Source organism: Salvelinus alpinus, chromosome 15 (assembly GCF_045679555.1).
Source record: "Salvelinus alpinus chromosome 15, SLU_Salpinus.1, whole genome shotgun sequence".
Lineage (NCBI taxonomy): Eukaryota > Metazoa > Chordata > Actinopteri > Salmoniformes > Salmonidae > Salvelinus > Salvelinus alpinus.
The window spans coordinates 44,011,564-44,038,136 of NC_092100.1; the positions used below are offsets into that span (position 1 = coordinate 44,011,564).

Consider the following 26,573-nt stretch of genomic DNA (forward strand, 5'->3'; position numbering starts at 1 on the left):
TGCCGCTCGTAGACAGTTTGGGAATGTGGTGGAACCACGTATGATCTAACCAAAGACAGTAAATTATGAAGATAGACTAAGGGTGTGTTCGTAAATTCCCTCTCGAGTGCGCTCCTGTCGTTCGTAAATTCAGAATCGTCAGATTGTCTGTTCATAAATTCAGAGCGATTCGCTCCAGGAGCGTTCAGAGCGCAGACTGGACGCTGACGGAGTTGATCCGAGCGTTTTGACCTCACAACGGCAGTCAAGCACTTTAACTGGCTTAAATTGGCTAGCTTGCTAGCTACTTCCTGACGAAAATGAGAGAACACATCATTCTGACCATTTTACTCGCTCTAGCAGAGCTAGGCTGTTTTCATGTTATCTTGGGCGGTAGTGACTAACTGTGCTGCTAGCACCAGTTAAATTCCGTTTTTTCCAACCTTTACTGACACCTATCATATTCAACGGGTGTTGCGCATTCATAAATGCATCAGTTATTCTGCGCTCTGGCACACTCAGACGAGAGAAAGGAGAAGATATCCGAAATTAATTTACGAACGGGTCTAACGTTCGCCTCGCGAAGAACTGCGCATGTGCCACTATATAAGGTCACGTTCACGAGGTTGGAGTAATAACATGTTCAACTACTTAAGTCATTGGGTGGAATCTAGGTTGTGCTTTTTTAGATTTCGAGAAATTTAACAACTAAGGAAGAATTGTTCACTTCTCTCATTGACTTCTCAAACCCCAGACTGGTCTGTTTCGCAAGCGTTCCCGGAAGTCTCGCGATGTTGCGCCTCTGGGTTCAGAAACTCTGTGATCTAACGATGACGTAGGGCTGGGGCGTGTGGATTTACTTCCTGGGATTTGTAGCTTGTAAATGCAGCGTTCGTGTAGTAGTCAGAACTAGGAAACTCGGAAATATCCGATGTACTAATTCGTTGAACGTGGCACGTGATTAACCATAACCAGTTAGCGAGTCGGAAATATCAGAGTGCCTTAGTTCCAACTAGTACTTGAACGCGGCACGATTCCTAGCCAAGTGGACGATGTCAGTTTCTCGTATAAAGGAATTTATGACATTTTTAGAATTTTACAACATGCTTTAAATATAATAGTTTGTTCGAATAGAGCAGTATGCATGTCACGGAATTGTGTTGAATGCCTTAACGTTACATAGGGGGGGGGGGGGAAACGTGTTGGAAGTCCTAGCTAGCTAGTTAACGTTACTCGGACGGAGGCTAGCTGAAACGACCACCATGAGAGACAACGAGAAGACGTGGAAAGTTTACTCCGAACCAAAGATAACAGAGGTGTGATAATATTGCAGTACCACGATACACCGGGGGACTTGGTGTCTGGGTATGTCACATGAGTAACTCCACAGAGTTCCGAGCCACGCCTCGGGAGGAGAGAGAGCTGTCAACCAGGCAGCAGAGACATGACGTGGTTCTTTCATCCGACAGAATGGTACATGTCATAGCCAACGTGTGTTGTTTTGCTCTTTTGAGAAAAGAGGTTGGAGTTGGAGGTATCCCGATGTGGGTAGTGCCTTGGGCTGGGAGGGAACGAATTAATGAGAGGCATAGGGTAGCATAAGAGCGCATTCTCTTCCAGTGTCTGACAGCGCTGTCAATACTTCACTTCACAATTTGGAGCTAGGACTCGGGAGTTCGGCGAACATTGGTGCTCTAGCTACACAGGACCAGCTAGCTGTCTGATGTTTTATTTGATGAAATTAAACCAGCTCTACGAAGCTTGCTTATTGAAGTGCAGGTCCTCAAAGGGATAACTCGTGGTAAGATCTTGGCATAATATATTTTTTGTTTGTTTCTAAAGTAAGACATACTTGCCTTCAACATAGTCGATTGTGTTTTTATTTGTTCCTTCATTTGATTTTTTCCCCTATATAAATGCCTAAATCACTTTTGTATGATTTGTTTTGCATAAATATTGCTATTTCTTATTACTATGTTATTGGCATTTTGAGTAGCCTACGTCATTGATAATAAGATCAGGAGTTACAGTGAGCCTACATAATATGGCTGGTCTGAAGATAAGTATCAAAGAAACAAATGCAGTCCTGTATGACAAGCTTATAGGAGAGTCAGTTTTTGTTCTAAAAATGAACTTTCTGTGACCCAGCTAATCCATCCTCGGGCTTTTGTATATCTGATCATTCATGCCCATAGGAATCTCAGCAGGGTAAAACGAAGGTCTTACATTACTGTAGAATGCAAAACAACTTGAAGTGTGGTGGAGTTGTACTGTACATATGCAGAGTTTTCCAATAGGATTAACACTGCATGACACGATTTGCACTTTTTAAAGTAGATGTTTTGGTTTCTTATCAGGTCCAATGTCTTAGCCTTTTAGTTCTACATTCAGGAGCGGTTGTTTTGTTTACCTGTGAACTTCTCTGACTGGCTAACTCTGGCTGTAACTGTTGAACATATTGACCGGATGGTTTCTAGAGTAACCTGAATCCTATTGAAATGACACTCACTTGGGAATGGCCTTTATTTAGGTGACACAGATCTGCAGGGAGGGCCTAGATGTTTTGTTCATTGGTTCTAAGGAGGTATAGAGTCACTGTCAGGGTGATATAATGGTAATGCTGACATACAACCCTCCTGAGGAATCCATTGACCCAGGCTGTATCAGTAGATTAATGCACCATGCAGTACTATGGGCTGGTGCTTGTCAGTGGCTGGCAGCATTCACTCACTCTCTTTGTATTTTCCTTAGTAGAGCCAGTCAGGAGCTGAGTCAGACTGAAAATGAAGGGGAAATCCAGCAACTCTTCAAGGACAAATAAAGTTAACTTCCAAAAATGTTATTTTGTGAGTTTAAAACAAAAAAATGTTAAGTGCACTTCCATTGTCCTCCAAGAGTTGCTGCATTCTTCCTTAAGTATGCTCCTCTGTACAAAGTGAGCTGAGCTCAGAGAGAGAGAGTAGACAGTGATACCTAGCCACGGCAGCCTCAGTGACTCACCTTTACACAGCAGATCCACACACTGAAGATGAGAACCGAGGTCTCTGCCTGCCATGTGGAGGACTTCAGGTGTGTGTGTGTGTGTGTGTGTGTGTGTGTGTCTCTCTCTCCCACTGCTGTGATGATTATTGTTCCACTCCCGGAGCATTGTGTGTCTCTAGAGAGGATGTGTGGTGGTATGCTCTGTTTCACTCCTCTGCGCTTCAGTAGAAACTCCTGGAATATAAGCCTTTCTAAGAATGAGTCTAAATAAATGTAAATGTAAATGTAATGAGTCGGCCAGAGCTAGGACACAGGGCTCAAACCAAAACACTCGCATTTGCGACCCTTTGACTTGGCAGTGCTACACCCTTTAAAAAATTGTTTTTATTGGTCTCTAGGGTGGCATAGAAATTGTTTTAGCTGGTCACGTTAGTTTTTGGTTCACAATTAGCTTATTTTTTATTATCAAGATGTATTCAAACAGCAATGGGTATGCAACAATGGGTATGTAGACCAGGTATTCAAAAAGTTTGGTCCAAAGGCTTGGTTGAATCTCTGATGCGCAATTCAGTCGTCATGCGCTGTTTGAATTAACATTTCTAAAGGCTTTCCCCAAAAAACCTTCCTCATCAAATGTTGACTGCACAGTAGGCCTACCTAGCCGAATGATATCATGATGATTTGTACCAATTGCAGGGGCATTTGTTTTGCAAACGATGTCATAAAACTTAGCCTACACTGCACATTGTACAGTACAAAAACACCGCCGGCCAAACACAACACAATGATCTCTTGATAGGCGTGCAATTGAAGTAAAGGACATGTGCACCATCCATTTTTTTGTGTGGGGGGGGGGGGTTGTTCCCAGACCTGGAAAGTGGACTCCTGATGTGGTTTAAGCATTGTTGTGGCCCCCCCAAAAAAGTGTGATTTTGTGAGTGAAAACCTGGGGGGAAAAGAACCTGGAAAATAGAATTTACCAAAACATAACCTGATTTTATAGGGCCCTGGGTCAATGACATGACGTGTCCATTTTGGTGTCCGAAGCAAATTTACAGTATTATAAAAATACATTTTTACAAACACTGCATTATAAGACTTAACTTTCCCCTATTTATAGGCATAAGAGTATTCATTATGAATAATGGGAATTCAGGGAGCTATAGAGCTCAGAAGTAGCAAAATGCCATTAAGATTAACTGTCCACAACTAAAATCAATATGCATAGATTTTTTTATAAACAACAATAAAAATCTAATAAACTCCTCTGGCATAATTGTGAGGGTATCTGTATTGATAAATTAAAAATAATGTTGAGGATCCTAAACCTTATTACATTTTATGCTTTAAAAGACTTTTGTCCATACATTGGGATTTCATTAAATGTCATTCAGTATAACAGACATTCAGGAGCCATTTCAGACAATGCTTTGCGATAGTCACATGACAGGATATTGCATCAGAAAGAAGATTCAGAAGACCTCCACACAGTGCAGAAAGGTCAGTAAGTCTCTCCTAAAATGTTGATTATTTCACCTTTTTGGTCACTGGTACACTATAATGTCCTGTCATACGATACAACTCTTTAAAATCATTTTTATTTTAAAATGTCATATTTGATGTGAAATTACTTTAAAAAGCTGTAGATCAAGGTCATAGTTTTTTCATAGGTGGATGGGCCTGTAGAATAAGTTCAATCAATCAATCAAATGTATTTATAAAGCCCTTACATCAGCTGATGTCACAAAGTGCTGTACAGAAACCCTGCCTAAAACCCCAAACAGCAAGCATTGCAGGTGTAGAAGCACGGTGGCTAGGAAAGACTCCCTAGAAAGGCCAGAACCTAGGAATAAACCTAGAGAGGAACCAGGCTATGCGGGGTGGCCAGTCCTCTTCTGGCTGTGCCGGGTGGAGATTATAACAGAACATGGCCAAGATGTTCAAATGTTCAGAGATGACCAGCAGGGTCAAATAATGGTTCAAGCTGTTTTTTGTCATACGGAGTGTCGATTATGTAATTCTGTATAACTGTTATTCCACAATGTCATTCATTACTTCGCATGACACATATAATATATATATAGTTTTTTTGTTTTTAGGACTATTCTTAAGCTTTTAGGGAATGTAGTGTATGTTTTATTGATGACATATTTACAGTTGAAGTTGGAAGTTTACATACACCGTAGCCAAATACATTTAAACTCAGTTTTTCACAATTCCTGACATTTAATCCTAGTAAAAATTCCCTGTCTTAGGTCAGTTAGTATCAACCACTTTATTTTAAGAATGTGAAATGTCAGAATAATAGTAGAGAATTATTTATTTCAGCTTTTATTTCTTCATCACATTCTCAGTGGGTTTATAGAAGTTTACATACACTCAATTAGTATTTGGTAGTATTTCCTTTCAATTGCTTAACTTGGGTCAAATGTTTCGGGTAGCCTTCCACAAGCTTCCCACAATAAGTTGGGTGAATTTTGGCCCCTTCCTCCTGACAGAGCTGGTGTAACTGAGATAGATTTGTAGGCCTCCTTGCTCGCACACGCTTTTTCAGTTCCTCCCAAAAATGTTCTATAGGATTGAGGTCAGGGCTTTGTGTTGGCCACTCCAATACCTTGACTTTGTTGTCCTTAAGCCATTTTGCCACAACTTTGGAAGTATGCTTGGGGTCATTATCCATTTGGAAGACCCATTTGCGACCAAGCTTTAACTTCCTGACTGGTGTCTTGAGATGTTTCTTCAATATATTCACATAATTTTCCTACCTCATGATGCCATCTATTTTGTGAAGTGCACCAGTCCCTCCTGCAGCAAAGAACCCCCACAACATGATGCTGCCACCCCTGTGCTTCATGGTTGGGATGGTGTTCTTCGCCTTGCAAGCATTCCCCTTTTTACTCCAAACATAATGATGGTCATTATAGCCAAACAGTTATCTTTTTGTTTCATCAGACCAGAGGACATTTCTCGAAAAATACGATCTTTGTCCCCATGTGCAGTAGCAAACCGTAGTCTGGCTTTTTTTGGCGGTTTTGGAGCAGTGGCTTCTTCATTGCCGAGCGGCCTTTCAGGTTATGTCGATATAGGACTTGTTTTACTGTGGATATAGATATTTTTGTACCTGTTTCCTCCAGCATGTTCACAAGGTCCTTTGCTGTTGTTCTGGGATTGATTTGCACTTCTCACAAGTACGTTCATCTCTAGGAGACAGAACGCGTCTCCTACCTGAGCGGTATGACGGCTGCGTGGTCCCATGGTGTTTATACTTGCATACTATTGTTTGTACAGATGAACATGGTACCTTCAGGCATTTGGAAATTGCTCCCACGGATGAACCAGACTTGTTGGAGGTCTACAATTTTTTTTCTGAGGTCTTGGCTGATTTCTTTTGATTTTCCCATGATGTCAAGCAAAGAGGCACTGAGTTTGAAGGTAGGCCTTGAAATACATCCACAGGTGCACCTCCAATTGACTCAAATTATGTCAATTAGCCTATCAGAAGCTTCTAAAGCCATGACATTTTCTGGAATTTTCCAAGCTGTTTAAAGGCAACACTCAAATTAGTGTATGTTCTGTTCTACTTAGTGTATGTTCTGTAACTTCTGACCCACTGGAATTGTGATACAGTGAAATAATATGTCTAAACATTTGGGAAAAATGACTTGTGTCATGCACAAAGTAGATGTCCTAATCGACTTGCCAAAACAATAGTTTGTTAACAAGAAATTTGTGGAGTGGTTGAAAAACAAGTTTTAATGACTCCAACGTGTATGTAAACTTCCGACTTCAACTGTGTATGTATTTTTATGTGTTAAGGAATATTTTGTCTATCTATTACATTGTGAAAAACAAAAGTAATGACAACATTATCATAATTATTTGTCTTTTGTGAAGTCACATATTCAAGTCATAAGAACTTAATTCATATAATGTTTTATTAATGCTTTATCAGTACAGTTTTGATGTTGAGGGAATATATGTACTTATAGATGCCTCTATCCAACAAAGAGAGAGCTGCACTGTTCAGGGCCCGGAAGAACTCAGATCCTCTTGTTAGGGAAGAGTGGCATCTGAGCAGGAAGCCTAGTTATTATAGTGGTCATGCAGTTAAGTGACAAGTGCAGTTCAGTAACCAGCAAACCTGAATTAAGACTAAGTTCAATTAGGTTCACACTCATTTGAAGAAGGCTAGATCTTTTAGGTAATCAATACAATGTATGAGTGTCAGACTAAGTTGTGGGCTATTACGCAAAGGTTGTTTACAATAGCGTTTAGGAAATATTAATGTAATGGAAGTCATTTTGACTATAGCCTGCACTATATCTCTAATTATATTTGTCTTGTGTTTAGCTACCGCAAATGTAAGGAGGATGGGCACATAGACCATCGACCAGGTAGGGAGATGACTACCTTTGCAGCTGAAAAGAGAAGGGATAAACGGAGGAAAAACCAGAGGAGTCGGAGGCAAATGCATGCTGTGATGAACCTCACTCCAGTCTCCATGGATGGTAACCATCTTGAGGAGCACCCTGAGCAATCTACAAGCTCAACAGCAGCACCCACCTCAGCCCTCAACTCCACAGCAAAGCCAACCACCTTAACATTACCCACCTGAGATGCCACCAACATAGCAGGGACAACCACTTGCTTCATCAACCCCAGAGAGAAGTGATGTAGAGAATATATCCAGTTAGGTAAAGAAAAAGCACAGTTGAAGCAACAAATGATCAGACTTGAAATACAACTTGCACTGTCAAAAATAAAATTTGAAAGGAACAAGCAATGAGGGAGAAAGAAACTGGCAGCAGAGAAGAAGGCAAAGGTCACAAAATGATTGTGTAGGCATGAAAAGAGCAGACTTCTGCCTGGGAAGAAAAACACCGTAACGAAGCACAAAGAAAAAGTTCAGAGACGAGTCCTTCTCAAAGTTATTACAGTGAGGTAGAACTAGCTCTGCCTGAAGTGAACACCACATGGCAGCAATGGGAAAGAGAGGAGACCAGCAATGAAGAAAATACGTGAAAAAAAGAAAAGACAGGCGCATGGCAGGATCTGAACAGAATCCTGAAGCAAAAACTCGACCTGCTCGCCATGCACCATTTCATCAAGTTGAGAAGTGCCGAAATCTTAAAGAAAACATCGGTGACAATGAAGTAGTTGTTCATATGGACTTCTCAGAAAACTATGCATGTAAATTGCATACTAGTGTGTTGTACACGTTTCAGGGGTGCCAGTCATATGCTACATTATCAGATAGCCTCCGCCACGATGAAAGAGCCATGTGAGCACACCGTGAGCCTATTTTGAAGGAAGTGAAGGGGCAAAATTCCTCTAACTACTCTTCACTTCATGAGTGGCTATCCTGTCACACAGTACAGGAACAAAAATAATATTTTACCTATTCAGCACCCTTCCATTTCTTTTGGGATTCAAAGAAGTAACATGGAACTTCTCAGAGAAGGGATACGGTAAAGGTGCTCCTGATGAAGTCGGTGGAGCAGGCAAACGTACGTAGTGCTGATGACATGGTGAAAATGGGAGCAGATATCCAGACCCCAAAAGATCTGTACAGCAAACTACAGGAAAACACAAGCTCAAGCGTAAAGTACTTTTGGATATCTGAAGTTGACGTGTGTAGATATGACGATGCAGTGTAGAGTCAGTTGCAAGTGGTTAAAGACACCATGAAAATACATCAGATTGCCTCACAAACCCTTGGGAAGATAAGTCAGAGAGCTGTCCTGCTTCTGGAGCCACGGAGAGAGACATTGTGACTGCAATCAAGAAGGATCTGAGGAGCTCAAAGTCAACACTGCAGCCTGCACAAAACAATACACTGGATTTAGTTGGGAAGTTTGTTATTGTGATGTACGATAACCAACCTTTTGTCGGCCAAGTCCTTGATCTGGTGGAGAATGAAATTGAGGTGAGCTGCATGAGACAAACGTTGTGAAAGAACTCAATCATGTGGCCAGAAACAAGCGATGTGATCTTTTACCACATATCTGATGTGAAAGAAGTCATCAGAGCAAACCACTAATCACAGCTCAAAACTATGCAGCCCGGATTGGAAAGAATTCAGAGACGTGGTAACTCAAAGGCTCCACCTAAAATGGGGAGTGTTCACCACAGATTGGGTATTTTGTAGCTTAATTTAAAGTGATGGTTACAAGGCCATGTAACAGAAGTTAAATGTGAAGTTAATTTAAGTTTTAAAACAACATTCCAAGTGCTTCATTCTATAGCTAGAGGACTCCTGGAGTCTCCAGGAGTGATTATTATTTTTGTCTTTATCTGTTGTGGTCACACCACTCTCTCACTTGAGTATCTTACCTAATTATTTACAGATTACCTAATTTTTCTATTTTGTAGCTTCATCAACTATGTGTGTTTTCTATACCTGTTCGCACCTCTCTCTGTAGGCTTTACAGACACTCCCAACCCCTTGGCTGCAACGCTTCTAATTTAGTGTACTCTTCGTGCACAACCCAGGTGGAATTCCGGGTCTCTGCCAGCGTTTGGAACTGCCCTATGCTGCCCTTCAGTCCGATTTACTTTTTGGCCCTGGTGGAGATATGGTTCACCCCAGAGAACACCGCTACTCCAGCTGCTCTTTCTTCATCTGACTATGTTTTCTCTTATAGTCCGAGAGCATCTGGTCGTCACAGTGGTGGCACAGGTCTACTCATCACCTGTCCATCTCCTCATTTGAATTCCATGCTGTCATTGTCACTTGTCCACTCAAGCTTAACATTATTGTCATCTATCACCCACCAGATGCCCTTGGAGAGTTCCTCAATGAGCTTGACCCCTTGCTAAGCTAATTTCCTGACGATGGCGCACCGCTCTTCGTACTTGGCGACTTTAACCTCCTGACGTCTGCCTTCCATTAATTTCTTTCCAACACTTGAGTGTGCTGTCTCTCAACTTTCTCCTTATCTCTCTCAGAACGATCTTCTTAATCCAAACCACTCATGCTTCAAGACGGGTCACTCAACCGAGACTGCTCTTGGAGGCTCTCTGCACTGCCAAAGCTAATTTTCTCATTCTCCTAGATCTATCCACTGCCTTCGACACCTTGAACCATCAGATCCTCCTCTCCACCCGCTCAGGGCTGGGCGTCTCAGGCTATGCACACTCTTGGATTGCATCCTACCTGGCAGGCCGCTCCTACCAGGTGACGTGGAGGGGATCTGTGTCGGCACCACGTACTCTTACTAATGGTGTCCCCCAGGGCTCTGTTCTAGGCCCTCTTCTCTCTATACACCAAGTCACTCGGCTCTGTCATATCCTCACATGATCTCTCCTATCATTGCTATGCTGATGAGACTCAACTACTTTTCTCGGTCCCCAAGCTCAACCTCGATAAGACGGAACTGCTCTTCCTCCCGGGTAAGGCCTACCCACTCAAAGACCTCTCCTTCACGGTTGACAACTCCAGTGTCGCCCTCCCAGCGTGCAAAGAATCTTGGCGTGACCCTGGACAACCACCCTGTCGTTCTCTGGATGTAGCCACTATATTGTGATCACTGCATCCAATGGGTACCGATACAGCTTTAGAACAAAGTTCTACAGTATTAGTAAAAATGTGACGGATACATGTGGATGATCTTGTTCCTGTAGTGTTTGTCAACACCCTGGTAGGTTGATTAATAACCTGAACCAGATTACAGGCACTGGCTACAGTGAGAAGCTTCCGCTTGATCGGACAGCCTGATGAAAACCAGTCAATATTCAGGTCTCCAAGAAAGTAGACCTCTCTGTTTACATCACATATACTATTAAGCGTTTCACACATTATTTAGATCCTGACTTATTTTATTTTATTTCACCTTTATTTAACCAGGTAGGCTAGTTGAGAACAAGTTCTCATTTGCAACTGCGACCTGGCCAAGATAAAGCAAAGCAGTGTGACACAGACAACAACAGAGTTACACATGGAGTAAACAATAAACAAGCCAATAACACAAACAAGTCAATGACACAGTAGAAAAAATAAAGTCTATATACAGTGTGCGCAAAAGGCATGAGGAGGTAGGCAATAAATAGGCCATAGGAGCGAATAATTACAATTTAGCAGATTAACACTGGAGTGATAAATGAGCAGATGATGATGTGCAGGTAGAGATACTGGTGTGCAAAAGAGCAGAAAAGTAAATCAAATAAAAACAGTATGGGGATGATGTAGGTAGATTGGGCGGGCTATTTACAGATGGACTATGTACAGCTGCAGCGATCGGTTAGCTGCTCAGATAGTTGGTGAGGGAAATAAAAGTCTCCAACTTCAGCGATTTTTGCAATTCGTTCCAGTCACTGGCAGCAGAGAACTGTAAGGAAAGGCGGCCAAATTAGGTGTTGGCTTTGGGGATGATCAGTGAGATACCTGCTGGAACGCGTGCTACGGGTGGGTGTTATCGTGAACTGAGATAAGGCGGAGCTTTACCTAGCATAGACTTATAGATGACCTGGAGCCAGTGGGTCTGGCGACGAGTATGTAGCGAGGGCCAGCCGACTAGAGCATACATGTCGCAGTGGTGGGTGGTATAAGGTGATTTGGTAACAAAACGGATGGCACTGTGATTACTCAGCAAACTGGATGCAGTCTGAGTGTTGGAAGCTATTTTTTAGATGACATCGCCAAAGTTGAGGATCGGTAGGATAGTCAGTTTTACGAGGGTAAGTTTTGCGGCGTGAGTGAAGGAGGCTTTGTTGTGAAATAGAAAGCCGATTCTAGATTTGATTTTGGATTGGAGATGTTTAATATGAGTCTGGAAGGAGAGTTTACAGTCTAGCCAGACACCTAGGTATTTATAGTTGTCCACACATTCTAAGTCAGAACCGTCCAGAGTAGTGATGCTGGACAGGCGGGCAGGTGCAGGCAGCGATCGGTTGAAGAGCATGCATTTAGTTTTACTAGCGTTTAAGAGCAGTTGGAGGCCACGGACGGAGTGTTGTATGGCATTGAAGCTCGTTTGGAGGTTTGTTAGCATAGTGTCCAAGGAAGGGCCAGAAGTATACAGAATGGTGTCGTCTGCGTAGAGGTGGATCAAGGAATCGCCCGCAGCAAGAGCGACATCATTGATATATACATAGAAAAGAGTCGGCCCGAGAATTGAACCCTGTGGTACACCCATAGAGACTGCCAGAGGTCCGTTAGCACTTGGAGGGAGGGTTGCTGTATATAGTCTCTTCTATAGATGTTATATCTTTGTATTGCTACTGCTGTATCATCAAATGAATTGTCTAAGTGAGCCTCAAATGGCTAATATATGAATGTTGTGATGTTAGCAAGTTATTTATTGCATGAACCTTATTTCTAAGGCTACATATATTCATATGGGCTATTTTCAGCCCTTTCTTGGGTAGCTTCTCAGAGATAGATATAATGTGAAAGAGCAAACAAAGAAAGAGAAAAAAATATACATTCAGCAGTCAATTAATCAATTGGTTTGTGTGTGTGTGTGCTGCAGGGTTGAAACTACAAACCCATAGGCTTTGCTCTATCATCCCTTCCAGGCTTGGAAAATGAGCCTGTCATAGCAGATGTAAGCAATGTCCCAACGCGCTCTGGCAGCTTTCATGGCTGGGATAAGTTCTTTCCTTTTCTGACACACAGCTTCAGGATAGTTCTCGTTGAGGAAGATATACGTTCTTCTCAAGTTTGTGGCTCTTTCCAGAACAGCTACCTTGTCCTTGAACCTTTTCCAGTCTTTCCTTCTTAATGCGTTTGAGCCAATTAGTTGTGTTATGACAAAGGGGTGGTATACAGAAGATAGGGTTATTTGGTGAAATTCCAAGTCCATATTATGGCAAGAACAGCTCAAATAAGCAAAGAGAAACAACAGTCCATCATTACTTTAAGACACAAAGGTCAGTTAATCCATAAAATGTCAAGAACTTTGAAAGTTTCTTCAAGTGCAGTCGCAAAAACTATCAAGCACTATGATGAAACTGGCTCTCTTGAGGACTGCCACAGGAAAGGAAGACCCAGAGTTACCTCTGCTGCAGAGGATAAGTTCATTAGAGTTAATCTTCACTTCAGATTGCAGCCCAAATAAATGCTTCACAGAGTTCAAGTAACAGACACATCTCACCATCAACTGTTCAGAGGAGACTGTGTGAATCAGGCCTTCATGGTTGAATTACTGCAAAGAAACCACTACTAAAGGACACCTATAAGAAGAGACTTGCTTGGGCCAAGAAGCACGAGCAATGTACTTTAGTCTGGTGGAAATCTGTCCTTTGGTCTGATGAGTCCAAATTTGAGAGTTTTGGTTCCAAACGCCGGGTCTTTGTGAGATGCAGAGAAGGTGAACGGATCATCTCTGTATGTGTAGTTTCCACCGTGAAGCATGGAGGAGGAGGTGTGGGGGTGCTTTGCTGGTGACACTGTCAGTGATTTATTTAGAATTCAAGGCACACTTAACCAGCATGTCTACGACAGCATTCTGCAGCGATACACCATCTCATCTGGTTTGCGCTTAGTGGGACTATCATTTGTTTTTCAACAGGACATTTACTTAAAACACAGCTCCAGGCTGTGTAAGGGCTATTCGATCAAGAAGGAGAGTGATGGATTTCTGCATCAGATGACCTAGCCTCCAATCACCCGACCTTAACCCAATTGAGAAGTTTTAGGATGAGTTGGACCACAGTGAAGAAAAAGCAGCCAAGACATGCTCAGCATATGTGGGAACTCCTTCCAGACTGTTGGAAAAGCATTCCTCTTGAAGCTGGTTGAGAGAATGCCAAGTGTTCAAAGCTGTCATCAAGGCAAAGGGTGGCTACCTTGAAGAATCTAAAATATATTTTGATTTGGTTAACACTTTTTTTGGTTACTACGTGATTCCATGTGTGTTATTTCATAGTTTTGATGTCACACCAATGTAGAAAATAGTAAAAATAAAGAAAAACCCTTGAAGGGATAGGTGTGTCCAAACCTTTGACTGGTACTGTGTGGAAGGCCAGCATCCGGGAGTCGCTTCTTCACTGTTGACGTTGAGACTGGTGTTTTGTGGGTACTATTTAATGAAGCTGCCAGTTGAGGACTTGTGAGGCATCTGTTTCTCAAACTAGACACTCTAATGTACTTGTCCTTTTGCTCAGTTGTGCACCGGGGCCTTCCACTCCTCTTTATATTCTGGTTGAAGCCAGTTTGCGCTGTTCTGTGAAGGAAGTAGTACACAGGCAATTTCTAGCATGGAATTCATTTCTCAGAACAAGAATAGACTGACGAGTTTCAGCAGAAAGTTTTTTGTTTCTGGCCATTTTGAACCTGTAATAGAACCCACAAATGCTGATGCTCCAGATACTCAACTAGTCTACAGGCCAGTTTTATTGCTTATTTAATCAGAACAACAGTTTTCAGCTGTGCTAACATAATTGCAAAAGGGTTTTCTAATGATCAATTAGCCTTTTAAAATTATAAACTTGGATTAGCTAACTCAACGTGCCATTGGAACACAGGAGTAATGGTTACTGATAATGGGCCTCTGAACGCCTATGTAGCTATTCCATTAAAAATCAGCTGTTTCCAGCTACAATAGACATTTACAACATTAACAATATCTACACTGTATTTCTGATCAATTTTATTTTAAATGGACAAATAAAATAGCTTTTCTTTCAAAAACAAGGACATTTCTAAGTGACCCCAAACTTTTGAACAGTTGTGTGTGTGTATACATACAGTTAAAGTTTGGAAGTTTACATACACCTCCGCCAAATACATTTAAACTCAGTTTTTTCACAATTCCTGACATTTAATCCTAGTAAAAATTCCCAGTCTTAGGTCAGTTAGGATCACCACTTTATTTTAAGAATGAGAAATGCCAGAATAGAGATTTATTTATTTCAGCTTTTATTTATTTCATCACATTCCCAGTGGGTCAGTAGTCTACATATACTAATTGAGTGTTTGGTAGCATTGCCTTTCAATTTTTTAACTTGGGTCAAACGTTTTGGGTAGCCTTTCACAAGCTTCCCACAATAAGTTCGGTGAATTTTGGCCCATTCCTCCTGACAGAGCTGGTGTAACTGAGTCAGGTTTGTAGGCCTCCGTGCTCGCACACACTTTTTCAGTTCTGCCCACAAATGTTCTATAGGATTGATGTCAGGGCTTTGTGATGGCCACTCCAAGACCTTGACTTTGTTGTCCTTAAGCCATTTTGCCACAACTTTGGAAGTATGCTTGGGGTCATTGTCCATTTGGAAGACCCATTTGCGACCACGCTTTAACTTCCCGACTGGTGTCTTGAGATGTTGCTTCAATATATCCACATAATTTTCCTACCTCATGTTGCCATCTATTTTGTGAAGTGCACCAGTCCTTCCTGGACCAAAGCACGCCCACAACATGATGCTGCCACTCCCGTGCTTCACGGTTGGGATGGTGTTCTTCGGCTTGGAAGCCTCCCCCTTTTTCCTCCAAACATAACGATGGTCATTACAGCCAAACAGTTCCATTTTTGTTTCATCAGACCAAAGGACATTTCTCCAAAAAGTACAATCTTTGTCCCCATGTGCAGTTGCAAACCGTAGTCTGGCTTTTTTATGGCGGTTTTGGAGCAGTGGCTTCTTCCTTGCTGATGAGCCTTTCAGGTTATGTTGATATAGGACTCATTTTACTGTGGATATAGATACTTTTGTACCTGTTTCCTCCAGCATCTTCACAAGGTCCTTTTCTGTTCTGGGATTGATTTGCACTTTTCGCACCAAAGTACGTTCATCTCTAGGAGACAGAACGCGTATGACGGCTGCGTGGTCCCATGGTGTTTATACTTGCGTACTATTGTTTGTACAGATGAGCGTGGTACCTTCATGGGTTTGGAAATTGCTCCCAAGGATGAACCAGACTTGTGGAGGTCTACAATTTTCTTTCTGAGGTCTTGGCTGATTTCTTTTGATTTTCCCATGATGTCAAGCAAAGAGGCACTGAGTTTGAAGGTAGGCCTTGAAATACATCCACAGGTGCACCTCCAATTGACTCAAATTATGTCAATTAGCCTATCAGAAGCTTCTAAAGCCATGACATAATTTTCTGGAATTTTCCAAGCTGTTTAAAGGCACAGTCAACTTAGTGTATGTAAACTTCTGACCCACCTGAATTGTGATACAGTGAAATAATCTGTTGAATTCGCGTTTATCATCGAAGGACTGAGCGTTACCCCGAGGCCTGTACTCTGGAGCGGGATCGAGGTGGCGGGTCCGTCATGGTCTGGGGGCGGTGTGTCACAGCATCATCGGACTGAGCTTGTTGTCATTGCAGGCAATCTCAATGCTGTGCGTTACAGGGAAGACATCCTCCTCCCTCATACCCTTCCTGCAGGCTCATCTTGACATGACCCTCCAGCATGACAATGCCACCAAATCAAAGTTTATTTGTCACGTGTGCCGAATACAACCTTACAGTGAAATGCTTACTTACAGGCTCTAACCGATAGTGCAAAATAGGTATTAGGTGAACAATAGGTAAGTAAAGAAATAAAAACAGTAAAAAGACATTGAAAAATAACAGTAGCAAGGCTATATACAGTAGCGAGGCTACATACAGACACGGGTTAGTCGGGCTGATTGAGGTAGTATGTACATGTAGATATGGTTAAAGTGACTATGCATATATGATGAACAGAGAGTAGCAGTAGTGTAAAACAGGGGTTGGTGGGTGGTTGGACACAATTCAGATAGCCCGGTTAGCCAATGTGTGGGAGCACTGGTTGGTCAGGCCAATTGAGGTAGTATGTACATCAATGTATAGTTAGTGACTATGCATATATGATAAACAGAGAGTAGCAGCGTAAAAGAGGGGTTGGGGGGGCGCACACAGTGCAAATAGTCCGGGTAACCATTTGATTACCTGTTCAGGAGTCTTATGGCTTGGGGGTAAAAACTGTTGAGAAGCCTTTTTGTCCTAGACTTGGCTCTCCGGTACCACTTGCCATGCGGTAGTAGAGAGAACAGTCTATGACTCGGGTGGCTGGGGTCTTTGACAATTTTTAGGGCCTTCCTCTGACACCGCCTGGTGTAGAGGTCCTGGATGGCAGGCAGCTTAGCCCCAGTGATGTACTGGGCCGTACGCACTACCCTCTGTAGTGCCTTGCGGTCGGAGGCCGAGCAATTGCCGTACCAGGCAGTGATGCAACCAGTCAGGATGCTCTCGATGTTGCAGCTGTAGAACCTTTTGAGGATCTCAGGACCCATGCCAAATCTTTTTAGTTTCCTGAGGGGGAATAGGCTTTGTCGTGCCCTCTTCACGACTGTCTTTTGTGTTTGGACCATTCTAGTTTGTTGGTGATGTGGACACCAAGGAACTTGAAGCTCTCAACCTGCTCCACTACAGCCCCGTCGATGAGAATGGGGCGTGCTCGGTCCTCCTTTTCCTGTAGTCCACAATCATCTCCAGCCATACTGCTCGTTCTGTGCGTGATTTCCTGCAAGACCGGAATGTCAGTGTTCTGCCATGGCCAGCGAAGAGCCCGGATCTCAATCCCATTGAGCACGTCTGGGACCTATTGGATCGGAGGGTGAGGGCTAGGGCCATTTCCCCCCAGAAATGTCCGGGAACTTGCAGGTGCCTTGGTGGAAGTGTGGTGTAACATCTCACAGGAAGAACTGGCAAACCTGGTGCAGTCCACAAGGAGGAGATGCACTGCAGCTGGTGGCCACACCAGATACTGACTGTTACTTTTTGATTTTGACCCCCCCCCCCCCCCTTTGTTCAGGGACACATTATTCCTTTTCTGTTAGTCACATGTCTGTAACTTGTTCAGTTTATGTCTAAGTTGTTGAGTCTTATGTTCATACAAATATTTACACATGTTAAGTTTGCTGAAAATAAACGCAGTTGACAGTGAGAGGATTTTTTTTTTTTGCTGAGTTTATATACACACCACACTAATGAAGGTAGAAATAACTTTAATTATCATATTTTACACATTTTTCTTCCCATTTTGAAATCCTTGCTAGTCATTGACCCGCCCTACAACTGTAGAGTGACTGTTCAAAATCGCTAACATTAACACCCTTTTTCAGATTGCGCAAAGGTTTTATTTATTTTTCCCTCCGAACAATCAATGTAAATATGATAGTGTCAAAATGTCATTATTTGTGTATGGAGGGTATAGGCTACTTGCTCAATCAAAATGTAAAGATAACATTTAAATGATGTACGCATCATCTGCTTTCCCAGGCCAGCATTCTTTTCATTCGGGCCAGTAGTTTGAAGTTGGTACTGGCCAGGTGTGCCACTGGCAAATTTACCTGAATGTCAAGCCCTGCAAGTGGATGCTAATTTTAAAGATTGCTAGTCATTATTAGCCTGGTTTTGTATGGAATGCAAACACATTATGGACTCAGTTCAGGTCATTATCACCGCGCAGTGGTAAAAAAATGGTGTGACCAAATCATGTGCTCGTGCCATCAACTGAAAAAGTTGGTAGCACCAGTGGAACACGTTAGTCTAGAGCTCTGTGGATGGGTGTTGACACACACTGGGTGGGTGTTTAGGTTCTTGAGAGCACTTTGTCGCTGCTTGTCTTCATCTTTATCAGGAGAAACCGTTTCAAACTGCCAATTCATGCTCTTCAACAGCAGATAGGTTAATCCTGGATCACTTTGTCAGTTTTCCTGTATCATTTTACAAGATCTACCTACCTGCTTTGTATAGGCCAATAATGATCATACCTTGGCACTCTCCAGTCTGATAACGCAGAGAGAAAGACAAGTTGGTGTCGTTTACAGCTGCTGATACGCAGACTTACCGCCAGTTATAGCTGCCACCCAACTACTTTATGATCACATTAAAACAATAATGAATACACACACAGTGTGGTAATGCTCATCACTGTGCTAAACTCCTCCACTTCTCAGTAGTGTAGTGCTGCTGAATCCCACATCGACCCATAGCTCCCAAGGCTCGCCATTAGATCTGAGAGGCATGGATAGGTTTAAACGATGTAATTACTGTATTTCACCTTGACTGGGTTTTGCCATATTGCTGCTAACACCTATCCATTTCTTTCAGATCGACAACAGCGCCAAAAGGGTGGATACTATAGTCGAATTAGGGAGTTCTCCTTCCAAATTGATAGTGGTGCTTATACAGGGACCAGAGAGTGCTTTAGGAGTGACTGGAACTCAAGTCAGCTGGAAAAAGGGAGGGATAGGGTCATTCAAAGCTACTATATTTAAAGAGAGTTCTGAAGGAGATATCTGAGTGAAACAGCATCACCCAACTCCAGTATCAGTTTGTTACAGAAGGTAAACAGTATGCTGCTGCATGTGTAAGTACAGCAGTCAATTTTTTGCATAATTGCCAGTTAACTGTAGCTATAATATTCACCCAGATAATAAACTGAATGGCAATGTTTTATTTGTGTGGTATACATTTGTATCATTGTTTAGTGTCCAGTTAGCCCAAGAATGTACTGTTAAGGAGTGTAGGCGAGCCTACTCCTTTAACTTCCAAGGACCTTATAGGTTATGTTCAGAGGGAAACTGGCTCTGGCACCCAAAACAACCAAATACTCCATCTAATTGTGAATCGTATTGTAGAAATATAAAGTGACTTTCATATCACATCAAAATAATTTCACAAATGCAAAACAAACACTTTCTATACTCTGGTTTAACCAGTTTTAACAGTTGCAGCTGACAGTGTTTTTCACTTGCAAAATTTTTCTGGTGTCGTTCTTCGCCTACATTTGACATTTTAGTAATTTAGTAGACGCTCTTATCCTGAGCGACTTACACACAAGTGTTCGAAGACGCTATCTAGCTAATTTCCACAGATGGTCATCGTAACATGGAAATATGGTCCCGTGTGGCTCAGTTGGTAGAGCATGGCGCTTGCAACGCCAGGGTTGTGGGTTCATTCCCCACGGGGGGACCAGGATGAATATGTATGAACTTTCCAATTTGTAAGTCGCTCTGGATAAGAGCGTCTGCTAAATGACTTAAATGTAAATGTAAATATGGCAGTGTAATTTTAAACTGTTTTGAGTAATTTAACCTTTTTGGTTTTTGAAAATGATCTCATCGATATGAAAGTTAAAAGGTGCAATATGCAGAAATCCCGCCACCATTTCCTGGCTGCTAAAATTCTAAAAGTTCACAAAATTTCATTTTATGTGACAAAACAAGCAATGTATAGTTTAGAGCAGGGTTTCCCAAACTCGGTCCTGGGCCCTCCAACTCATCATCAAGCTTTGATTATTTAAATCAACTGTGTAGTGCTAGGGCAAAAACCAAAACGTGCATCCAGGGGGGCCCCAGAACCGAGTTTGGGAGAGAATCATTGTGCCATCTAAACCGCTGTGAAATATCTTTTCAATTACCAAAAATATTGTATTTTCGGCTGTTTGAAGCTGATGTACAAAACAGAATGTTAAAGATGCAAAAACAAAACTTAAGAATGGGAAGCAATTTTTGAATCTGTAAAAGTTCACTTCCCTTTCTTTGCACGTCACCTGTAAGAAGTCTTAATAGGGTGTTGGGTCACCACGAGCCAGAACAGCTTCAATGCACCTTGGCATAGATTCTACAACTGTCTAACTTTATTGGAGGGAAGCGACACCATTCTTCCACAATATTTACCAAGCGGTCACCATAATTTGGTGTTTTGTTGATGGTGGTGGAAAAGCTGTCTGAGGCACTGCTCCAGATTCTCCCAAAAGCGTTCAATTGGGTTGAGATCTGGTGACCGAGACGGCCATAGCATATGGTTTACATCATTTTCATTCTCATAAAACCATTCAGTGACTACTCGCTGCCTGTGGATGGGGGCATTGTCAATCTATCAGGGCATAGCCATGGTAGCCAAAATAATGGCCTGCCCAGTATTTTTATATAGGACCCTAAGCATAATTAGGGCCCTATGAAATCCGTATTTTTTCCCCCCAAATTATATTTTATTTTTTCCCAAATTCCGCTCTTTCCGTTGACATTTTTCTGAATTCTGTGTTATGATTTACGCTCATTTTATCATCAGAAAGAGTATCTAATAATGTGAATGAATAAAACGTCAACAATTTAATAAGATATAACAGTAAATTTGTAATGATGCAACACGTTGCGCTTTTTTAATCAAGGCAAGCGCTTCAATTCAGAGTTTTACTGAGTGTTTCATTATAAATGAAAAAAGAAATGCAAGAATCTAGGCGACAATGCAGCAACCTTCTCATGTTTCCAGCTGGCTGAGGATGTTTGTGACTGCCCAGGTTGATGACTTTTCTACCAACAAAAACTCTGTACAGATGAACATGTTTCTCAAAGTGACAGCCAAGTTGTGAGGTGACGTAAGGGTTCCACTCACGACCCACCCCAATTGAAAACATAATTATTTCTCTAGGCCTACTCGTCTGTAATTGTACAATTATGAAATAATTTAGGTTACTACAATAATCAGCCAAATTATGGAAAATTCTGCAATATTCCACGTTTTACAGTTGATTTCATTTTTTTATTACCAGATTCTGTCCGCATCACGGAAATCATAGGGCCATACATAATGGGATCTAATTAAGTCAGGAACCACCACTCAGGAAACACACCTGTGTGGAAGCACCTGCTTCCAATGTACTTTTTATCCCTCATTTACTCAAGTGTTTCCAGTATTTTGGCAGTTACCTGTATCTAAATCAATTACATTTTATTACAGAAGTTTCAGCAAGCACTGATGGTGATAATGATCAGCAATGACATTTCATTGGCCTGCTTGCCTCACTCTTCTCAGTCCAGGGATGAGCACTAAGATGGTCCTCTATCTCATTTGGACAGTTTGAGGTTCAGTCTAGAGTTAGGATATCTTATGGTAGGACTGTTTTAAACAGATCTAAGGCTTTTGTTAATTTTTTTATTTTACCTTTATTTAACTAGGCAAGTAAGTTAAGAACAAATCTTATTTACACTGACGGCCTAGGAACACTGGGTTAATTGCCTTGTTCAGTGGCAGAATGACAGATTTTTACCTTGTCAGCTCAGGGATTCAATCTAGCAACCTTTCGGTTACTGGCCCAACACTCTACCTGGCTACAATACCCACTGTAGTGTGTGTAGATCGCAAGCCCATAGTAAGTCAATAGGGCTAAATGACTAGCCACTACTGTTATCTAGCCAGATAAGAACTGTTAGCTAGCTAGCTACCCACAAAGAATTTGCATCTACCTTGCATAACATTTGTTTTAGGTCATTTTTGCCTCTTAAACTATCTGGTTAGCTAGATTACTACGATTCACATATAGCTAGATGATAGTTATGAAGAAAAATGTTTGCTTTGTGTATATCTTGTTTTGTCTCCGTTGTCATTGTCCTAGCTGGAAGAAGGTTCACTGAATGAAAGGTGAAGCATGAAGTAATACAGTAGGGGGAGTGCGAGCGCTTCTCAAATGTCATGTTTTATGCGTTCTCCACACTCATCCTCACAAGAACCTACTTAAGGGAACTTCCCCAGAGAATGCACTCGAAGCATGAGAGTGTGGAGCACGGTAATAGGAATATTGAGAAATACAGATTGTCTCAAATTCCCAGTATCGTTGAGACCAACCACTCAGACAACCGGTAGAGTAAGTTCAAATGTAATTTTATTCAACATTTCGGCTTGTAAAGATTGTTTCCAAATAGGATAATATCAGACGGTACCTAGCTAGCGTTCGCATGAGCTATTACCGGCTGATCTAATAGGCTAAACCACAGTAGGGCTGGGCGACATATCGCCAATACCGGTTTGGGTCTATTTTGGTGGCCTCCAGTATATTCTAATGCCTTGATTCCATCCAAAATACACAGTGAAATGATTGAATACTTTATCGACTTTAACATTTGTTGTGGTATTGTGTAGAAAGACAATTTAAATGACAAACTGTAAAATGAATATATTGTTAGTTGTTTTGGATATCATCTAAGTCTATATGATCAGGACTATTTTCAAAGTAAGAGAACATTAAAACTTTAACATTTAACCTGTCTTCTCTTGAGATTAAAGTCTTATTTACAGTTTTAGTGCACAATATGCATTGCCACTGATGTTTGTTCTTCAAATTTTGTATTTTATTAAACAGAAAAATGAAGTATATAAATAGCCCACATTTAAAAAAGAAATACATTAAATTGAATTAATAAAAGGGTTATATCAGTCTTAAGTATTATATCGTTTGGAGTTTACATAGCCTACATTAATTTAAAATGAGGAAGGGCCCTATAAAATCTGTTTTCTCAGTTTTTTGTTTTTCCAGGTTTTAGTTTCCCCACATTTTTTTCCCAGGATCTCACCCTCAAAGTCACACTTTTTAAATAGAAAAACAACACAATTGGATGTTATAAGTCCATACCAATGCTTAAACCACATCAGGAGACCACTTTTGAGGTCTGGGCTATTTCGATTTTTTTTTTTTTTTACCCTTTAATTCAAGTAGCAATAGGCTGTTGTTTAGTGTTGTTTTTGTTGCACACATGTAATGTCGAATTTGTGAAAACAAATAGGCCTACCCACTGGATTGATTAAAATAATAATGATATCATTACATGATATTATTGGTAAGCATAGTGGCCAAGACAAACATATTTTCACGTATTCACTAATATCATCCAAATCATTAAATCATAGTACGTTTCTAGGTTCATTCAGTAGTTTTTACCAGATATAGAATCCTGTTGAAAAATAATCTTAAAAGTACCATTTATATTTGTGATACTGTTGCTGCTTCCTGTTGTCATGGCTTTTTGATTTATCGGCGAGTGTCAAAACACCGGTTTTAGATGTCTAAATTCATAATCATTATGCTGAAATAAGTCCTAATATTTTTAAGACCAATACATAAAATTTGCTCCCTACACACAAGTGCCTGTAACGGTCGTTCTCCTCCTCTTTGTCTGAAGAGGAGGAGTAGGGATTGGACCAAAGCGCAGCGTTGAAGGTAGACATAATTTATTAAATGAAAACGACGAAACACGAATAACACTAGAGAAATACAAAACAAATAAACGATGTAGACAGACCTGGACTTGAGAACTTACATATAACGAAGAACGCACGAACAGGTATAGACTACAAACAAACGATACAGTCCCGTGTGGTACAAACATACAGACACAGGAGACAACCACCCACAAACAAACAGTGAGAACACCCTACCTTAATATGGTTCTCAATCAGAGGAAACGTCAAACACCTGCCTCTAATTGAGAACCATATCAGGCAAACCATTAACCAACATAAATCAAATCAAATCAAATCAAATTTTATTAGTCACATACACATGGTTAGCAGATGTTAATGCGAGTGTAGCGAAATGCTTGTGCTTCTAGTTCCGACAATGCAGTAATAACCAACAAGTAATCTAACCTAACAATTCCACAACTACTACCTTATACACACACACAAGTGTAAAGGGATGAAGAATATGTACATAAAGATATATGAATGAGTGGTGGTACAGAACGGCATGGCAAGATGCAGTAGATGGTATAGAGTACGGTATATACATATGAGATGAGTACTGTAGGGTATGTAAACATAAAGTGGCATAGTTTAAAGTGGCTAGTGGTACATGTATTACATAAAGATGGCAAGATGCAGTAGATGATATAGAGTACAGTATATACATATGAGATGGGTAATGTAGGGTATGTAAACATTATATTAAGTGGCATTGTTTAAAGTGGCTAGTGGTACATTTTTACATAATTTCCATCAATTCCCATTTTTAAAGTGGCTGGAGTTGAGTCAGTATGTTGGCAGCGGCCGCTAAATGTTAGTGGTGGCTGTTTAACAGTCTGATGGCCTTGAGATAGAAGCTGTTTTTCAGTCTCTCGGTCCCTGCTTTGATGCACCTGTACTGACCTCGCCTTCTGGATGATAGCGGGGTGAACAGGCAGTGGCTTGGGTGGTTGTTGTCCTTGATGATCTTTATGGCCTTCCTGTGACATCGGGTGGTGTAGGTGTCCTGGAGGGCAGGTAGTTTGCCCCCGGTGATGCGTTCTGCAGACCTCACTACCCTCTGGAGAGCCTTACGGTTGTGGGCGGAGCAGTTGCCGTACCAGGCGGTGATACAGCCCGACAGGATGCTCTCGATTGTGCATCTGTAGAAGTTTGTGAGTGCTTTTGGTGACAAGCCGAATTTCTTCAGCCTCCTGAGGTTGAAGAGGCGCTGCTGCGCCTTCTTCACAACGCTGTCTGTGTGGGTGGACCAATTCAGTTTGTCCGTGATGTGTACACCGAGGAACTTAAAACTTTCCACCTTCTCCACTACTGACCCGTCGATGTGGATAGGGGGGTGCTCCCTCTGCTGTTTCCTGAAGTCCACAATCATCTCCTTTGTTTTGTTGACGTTGAGTGTGAGGTTATTTTCCTGACACCACACTCCGAGGGCCCTCACCTCCTCCCTGTAGGCCGTCTCGTCGTTGTTGGTAATCAAGCCTACCACTGTAGTGTCATCCGCAAACTTGATGATTGAGTTGGAGGCGTGCATGGCCACGCAGTCGTGGGTGAACAGGGAGTACAGGAGAGGGCTCAGAACGCACCCTTGTGGGGCCCCAGTGTTGAGGATCAGCGGGGTGGAGATGTTGTTACCTACCCTCACCACCTGGGGGCGGCCCGTCAGGAAGTCCAGGACCCAGTTGCACAGGGCGGGGTCGAGACCCAGGGTCTCGAGCTTGATGACGAGTTTGGAGGGTACTATGGTGTTAAATGCTGAGCTGTAATCGATGAACAGCATTCTCACATGGGTATTCCTCTTGTCCAGATGGGTTAGGGCAGTGTGCAGTGTGGTTGCGATTGCGTCGTCTGTGGACCTATTGGGTCGGTAAGCAAATTGGAGTGGGTCTAGGGTGTCCGGTAGGGTGGAGGTGATATGGTCCTTGACTAGTCTCTCAAAGCACTTCATGATGACGGAAGTGAGTGCTACGGGGCGGTAGTCGTTTAGCTCAGTTACCTTAGCTTTCTTGGGAACAGGAACAATGGTGGCCCTCTTGAAGCATGTGGGAACAGCAGACTGGGATAAGGATTGATTGAATATGTCCGTAAACACACCAGCCAGCTGGTCTGCGCATGCTCTGAGGACGCGGCTGGGAATGCCGTCTGGGCCTGCAGCCTTGCGAGGGTTAACACGTTTAAATGTTTTACTCACCTCGGCTGCAGTGAAGGAGAGCCCGCAGGTTTTGGTAGGGGGCCGTGTCAGTGGCACTGTATTGTCCTCAAAGCGGGCAAAAAAGTTGTTTAGCCTGTCTGGGAATAAGACATCCTGGTCCGCGACGGGGCTGGTTTTCTTTTTGTAATCCGTGATTGACTGTAGACCCTGCCACATACCTCTTGTGTCTGAGCTGTTGAATTGCGACTCGATTTTGTCTCTGTACTGGGACTTAGCCTGTTTGATTGCCTTGCGGAGAGAATAGCTACACTGTTTGTATTCGGTCATGCTTCCGGTCACCTTGCCCTGGTTAAAAGCAGTGGTTCGCGCTTTCAGTTTCACGCGAATGCTGCCGTCAATCCACGGTTTCTGGTTTGGGAATGTTTTAATCGTTGCTGTGGGTACGACATCGTCAATGCACTTCCTAATGAACTCGCTCACCGAATCAGCATATTCGTCAATATTGTTGTTGGACGCAATGCGGAACATATT

At 42.1% G+C, this 26,573-nt stretch overlaps 1 protein-coding gene across 4 annotated transcripts in view; it reads left to right on the forward strand.

Annotated features, from left to right (window-relative positions):
- Nucleotides 1–117: 117 nt before the first annotated feature.
- LOC139540119 (furin-like) overlaps nt 118–26,573 on the forward strand; it is a 175,354-nt gene continuing 148,898 nt past the window's right edge. Inside the window, exon 1 of one of the 4 annotated variants that reach the window (XM_071343697.1) lies at nt 118–1,780. The gene's annotated coding sequence lies outside the window, so the exon portion shown is untranslated. The remainder of the gene's footprint in view (nt 1,781–26,573) is intronic. The other 3 variants (XM_071343693.1, XM_071343694.1, XM_071343695.1) reach the window with 3 other exon arrangements.